Here is a 6,000-nt window from a genome sequence, read left to right as displayed (position 1 = left end):
CCGCACCCGGCCCCAGAATCTGCATTTCAACAAGCTCTTCTGATGGTTCTTCTGCATCTGGGAGTCGAGAAGTTCTTGCTCTATGGCCTCTGAAGTTGCTTCGAACCCAATTCAGAATCTCAACCCACTCCTCTGCCTTTTCTAGTCATAGTTACTTTTCCTTAAGTGCCACATTGGCATAAAGGCGTTCGATGTTCCACTATCTTTCCTGCAGGTGTTCAGCACATGATCGGTGGTTTCTAGGGTCTGCCATGGGGCTTACTAATTATTTGGAACCAAATATAACAGAAAACAAGTTTGGAATTCTAAAAAATCCCTTAAAAACCTTTTTAAAAAATCTTGGACGCAGCAGCTGTGAATGGTCTGGGCCTGCCTGTGCAATTATTGCTGAAATTACTGGGGCTGTTGAGTATTTGGAAATCAAATCCCAGAAGTGAATTGGCTGTGCCAGTCAGTTGTAAAAGGATCTGGCCCTGGGAGGTTTGATGGGTAGGGGCAAATGGGGACATGGGAAGAGGGTGGGAGGCTTCAGGACTGCATGAACTGAGTAGAAAGATTTGGCCTTTGGGGACAGAGCATGCAACAGGCAGCTGTTCCCGGTGACCTGGGCATCTGGGACTTACTGAGGGAGAGACGTGATCTTGGCCTAGCTGACCACCATCGAAACCACTCATCGGAGGCGTGGATGCAGTTTGCTGGGAAGATGAGCACCGATCTGTCTGGTGGTCACATGGAGGGCTTTGCAGATCTCTGACACTGGATATTTCCCCTTGCCCTGGTGCCAAGGACTAGGGGAGAGATCACTCTGGGCTTGAGTCAGGGACAGGGATGCCAGGCACAGCGAAAGAAGATGACTGTGGTACAAACCCAGCTGATGAAGTGGAAAATAAATGAAAGAGAAGGAATCAAGCTGGTTCATGTAGGAAGCATGCATACACTCATCCTATCCATTGTTCCACATCGGGCACCTCCCTGAGCTAGCTGCCACTCCTGCTGCACTCTGCCACTCCTTGGAAGGCAGCACAGGGCAGTGGTTAGAGCTTTCTCTTTTGGTGTCAGACAGGCCTGGGTTCAAGTCCAGGTCTGCTACTTTACTTACTAGCTGTGGGATGCTGATAAGCCCAAGCTCTCTCTTAGCCTGCTTCTTGATCAGTAAAATGACAATGACTAGAGTACCTAGTATATAGAGTTACTGCAGGACTTGAATGTGCCAATACATCTAACATGCTTAGCATAGGGCCTGATCATGGCTGGCATTTGATAAGTGCTAGTTGTTATCATTATTAATATTACTAATCATCAAAGAAAGATCTTCAGTTGGATATTTGGGCAAAATTATGAAATTTATCCCTAATCTTTTGATTTACAGATTGGTGTGGATCTGTTATTAAGTGTTTTCTTTTTTTTTTTTTAAGTCATCTTGTTTCCTGACTCCTGAATTGAAGAGTGTTTCTTCTATGAATTTCTTTTCTTACAGAAATAAAATTGACAGAACTTTTAGAGAACTGACATGTTAGACACAGTCTTGAGCTTCATAGAGATCACAGTCTGTCAGGGGAGAAAGAGGATGAAAATAAGCAATTTCAGTACAGGGGAGGAACATTTCAAAAGGGGAATGTGGGGTGCTAGGAAGGAGGGAGATGCATGAACTTAACACACCTGTCACTTCTGAGCAACTGGTACTTCCAGCAGCCCCTCCTGCTGCCCCCTCCATGCTTCCCTCTGAAAGCAACACCTAATGAGCCATTAATAAGTCAGAGGAAAAGGTTTGCCATGAAGAAAAGGCTCTAAGTATATTTCTTTTAGTTTCTTGAAATTTTCAAGTCTGATTTTAGGAAGTTGCCATAACTTGAAAAATTTCAAACACTGCATGGGCATCTAGCAAAAGCTTGTAAAATAAAATGAGTGCTCATCACATTTAGAGGAATTATAAAGGCAGCTGTGATACAGGAAAAAGACCCCTAGTCTTGGAGAGTGGAGCTGTGTATGTGCCCTGGTTTCAGGTGCTGTATGATGATATCAGGCATGGCACTAAACTACGATGAGCCTCAGCTTCTTCATCTGTAAACTGGGGATGAGGACACCTACCTCCCAGGATGGTAGAAGGACTACCTATGATTGTACTAGATGCAAAAGTAAAACAGTGAACAAACAGATGAAGATTGTTTATCTGGGAGTTTAAAACCCAGAATCTTCCAAACAACAGAATGCTGAAAATAGTAAAGACTAGCTAAGGTTTAAAAGACTAGCATTTATTGAATCCTTACTGTGTCTAATCATGGAAGACATTTTATCTCATTTAATTCTCATAAATAACCTGTGAGATAGATACTCTCATCATCTGCATATTACAGGTGAGAAAACTGAGGCTCAGAAAAGTGAAGTAATTTGTCCCATATTCCCAAACTAGCTAGTGTCAAAGCCTGACTTTTTGACACTGGATGTTTTGAGCTCAGAGCACTTTTTTTTTTCTTGGACATTTTGAGCTTAGAGCACATCCTCTTTTATGTTATATTCCTGTGCTTGTGTGTATTATCTCATTTAAAACGCACAATCCTGTGTGGCCTGTATATTATTCCCATTCAGTATGTGAGGAAACTAAGTCACAGAGAGAATAAATAACTTTCTCAAGGTCACCAAGTAAGTAAACTGGAGTCAGGTTCAAACTCAGGCAGCCTGACCCCCGGGCGCTTCAACCATAATGCTAATGGAATTATTCTAAAATGATTTTAAAAACAATCATTCATTTTCAAAATCATGGTATCGGAATGCCTGAAAAAAGACTTGCTATGGCACAGAGAACATTGTAATGGGGTAACCCGCCAGGCTAGGAATGACCCAGATATGACCACTGGTCATGGCACAAGGCCCTTTCTGAGCAATATAGGCAGGGCAGAGCCTGCCATGATGGAAATCACAGTAACATCATGGAGGTGGCGCTGGTAAAAAAAGCCAGCTCTGCCCGATGTGCATCGATTACAAGACCTGGTGGCGAACATATGTTTTACAGCCCTAAATTGCATTCGTGCAAATATTTATCATCCATCCCCTGCCAAATCCGCATAATGGAAAAACAAACCAAAGGAAAACCTCCAGAGGATGTGAAGGCTATATCAAGTCTCTTGCCAATTGTTGTGCTCTTTGGGCTTAATATATCTAAATCTTAGTAATTCCAGGATTTCCAGTAATCTGGAATATCCGCTACCCTGTCCTGAAAGCCCTCCTCCAGCAGTGGGCCGCCCAACTTGAGTTCGCTCAATTTCCCCTTTCACCTGCAGGTGGCAGCACGAGTGCCGATCGCTGTCGGGCGAGGGCGCTCAGGGGTGGGAGCCGAAGAGAGTAATTTAGGGATAGAGGTGAGAACGGAGTTAGATACAGAAATAAGATCACATGAACTCCGACTTCGGATGGAACACGTCATCCATTTAAACCCTCGAGCCGAGCTCAACTGGAAACTCCACCTAAGTAAGCGTCGTCGGCCCTGGAGCCCCGCGGCTCAGGGCGGGCCGGGGCGGGGCGGACGGAGCGCGGTTTGCCTGCCTGTGCGGAAGCCTCCGCAGTCCGCGGCTGGCAGGGCCTGGAGCGGTCTTTCGCGTGGGTGTCCGTCCCTCCGCAGCTGTACTGCCGGCGCCAGGGCCGGCTCTGCACATTTCGTAAGGCCTTGCATGGCTGCACCCCTCGCCACCGAGGACCTGAGCCCGCCGGCCGCCCTCCCGCGCTCTCCCGCCTGGGGACTGCGAGGTCCGCGCTGCACCTCTAAGGGGGGACGCCTGCGGACTCCACCAAGCTGCCTTCCCCCGTACTGCAGTCCCCTGTAGGAGCAGAGGAATCGGACCCAGGTCTGCAGGCGAGGGACAGGAGGCTTCTTTAGACCTGACAGGGTGCGGGTTATTTTGTCCCTCACCTTTCCTGCTCAGGGACCTGTCCTCCTCCGTCTCGTTCCATGCCTTCTCTCCTCCTCTTAAAGGATGCTAATCACATTCAAGCCAAAAGATTAGAGACTTTTCTGTGTCCTTCGTCAGGAATGCTTGGATTTGTTAGGAAGGGAACTGGGTACAACTTCATGAGATATAAGGGTGTAATTTCAGACATGTGCGTTTCTTTCTAGGATTCTTTAAATTACACCTCAACTCAAAATCGGCTCATGCCTTACAACCATCTGTGGCTGAGAGGCAAGTCGAACTTCCTGGTAAACCCTCTTCTCTTAGGTGAAGCATAGAGCTGTGACCTTATTAACCTGAACAGCAATTGGGAGCCTCAAAATAGAAAAAGCAAAAACTCAGGAAAGTTTATTTATTTATTGTTAAGACAGAGTCTCACTCCATCACCCAGTCTGGAGTGCAGTGGCGTAATCTCGGCTCACTGCAACCTCCGCTTCCCGGTTCAAGTGATTCTCATGCCTCAGCCTCCCGAGTAGTTGGGATTACAAGAGCCCACCACCACGCCTGGCTAGTTTTGTTTTTTTTTTTTTTTTTTTTTTTGTATTTTTAGTAGAGACAGGGTTTCGCCATGTTAGCCAGGCTGATCTCGAACTCCTGGCCTCAGGTGATCTGCCCGCCTCAGCCTCCCAAAGTGCTGGGATTACAGGCGTGAGCCACCATGCCTGGCCAGAAACTTCTTTAATCAACACTGATTTTCAAGGAATAGCAGTTGTATAATAGAGAAAGCAGCACCTGAGTAGGGCCTTAGAGTCTAGAAGGTGCTTTCAGTTACAGGCTTGGGAGACAACCATTACTCATATGGTCTTCGATAGGTAAGTATTAATCCCTGGTGTTTGTAGTCATGATAATTACCACTTGTGAACAATGTAGCTGGTATCCATTGTCCTCTACCAGTACTGCAAGACAAAGAGTCATTAACTAAGTAGATGACACACTCCTCTTAGTTTACACTCCGTCCCACTTGCCCCCCACCTCCATGAAAGCAGGTATGATTATTCTCCTGTAAAATTATTTTTCCTCCTACTTTCCTGACCTGAATTCAACTGCCTTTCTGTCTGCTCAACCTTCTGGTGAAGATTTCTGCCTCTGCCCCTCCCCATCTCACCTTCTAATTCCTACAGACTCCTCCCTAGATTGACCACCCGGGAATGACTGTCTGTCTAGATTATACATTATGAAATTTGATTATAGTTGATTAAACACGTTGTTAAATATTGCCCTGACTTGTTTTCATTCTACTTTCTGAAAGTATAATCTGAACTAGCTGTGAGCTTTGAGAGAACAGGAACCATATTGATTAATCCTAGGCTTAATAAGATGTATTAAAAAGAGACAATAGATATTTAACAGATGAGTATGAAGATGAAACTTTATTGATGAGAAACAGGAAATGTCATCCACTCAATCTTTCCATTAAAGTTTCCTGAGTTTCAACTTTGTGCCAGATCCTGTGCTGGACAGTGTAGAGGAAATTAAACATGAGGAAGACATGGTCCTGCCCTGATTTGTAGGAGATAAAGCATTCACACAGCTCACCAGAAGGCAGTATAAATGCCTCAGAGTGCTGGAAGCAGAGCCCTACCATTCAGAGGAGCAAGAAGAGAGCTCCTGTGGCTGGTGGTCAAAGAAAAGTTCACAGAGAAAGCAGCACCTGAGTAGGGCCTTAGAGTCTAGGAGGTGCTTTCAGAAGGCAAAGATGTTGTGTCAAAGTTAGGCAGAGGGAAGAGTAGGAGCAAAATTAGGAGGGGAAATAAGTCATAAAATTTATATGGGAAAACCAAGCAATGCAGTTTGACTGCAGTGATGCAATAAAAGTAGTAAGTGATATTTATCAAGAACCTACTGTATGCTGGATATTATATACTTTATATATATATTTTTCATCTTATCCTCATAATCACACATGAGGTAGATGCTGCTAATACTACCATTTTATGGATGGGGAAGCAGAGGCTCAGATGACTTAAATAATTTACCCAAGGCTATAGCACTACTAGGTTGGGATTCGACTCTGGAGCCATGCTATTCCCCCTCCAAGATATGTGTGGGAAGAAGAGAG

At 45.1% G+C, this 6,000-nt stretch overlaps 1 long non-coding RNA gene across 1 annotated transcript in view; it reads left to right on the top strand.

Moving 5' to 3' along the window:
• The first annotated feature begins 3,283 nt into the window (after positions 1–3,283).
• LOC129531646 (uncharacterized) overlaps positions 3,284–6,000 on the top strand; it is a 40,108-nt gene continuing 37,391 nt past the window's right edge. Inside the window, exon 1 of the long non-coding RNA XR_008676951.2 lies at positions 3,284–3,465. This is a non-coding gene — a long non-coding RNA (uncharacterized lncRNA). The remainder of the gene's footprint in view (positions 3,466–6,000) is intronic.

The sequence above is a fragment of the Gorilla gorilla genome, chromosome 12 (genome assembly GCF_029281585.2).
Source record: "Gorilla gorilla gorilla isolate KB3781 chromosome 12, NHGRI_mGorGor1-v2.1_pri, whole genome shotgun sequence".
NCBI lineage: Eukaryota > Metazoa > Chordata > Mammalia > Primates > Hominidae > Gorilla > Gorilla gorilla.
The sequence above is the reverse complement of the archived record's forward strand: the minus strand, read 5'-3'. Positions and strand labels throughout refer to the sequence as shown.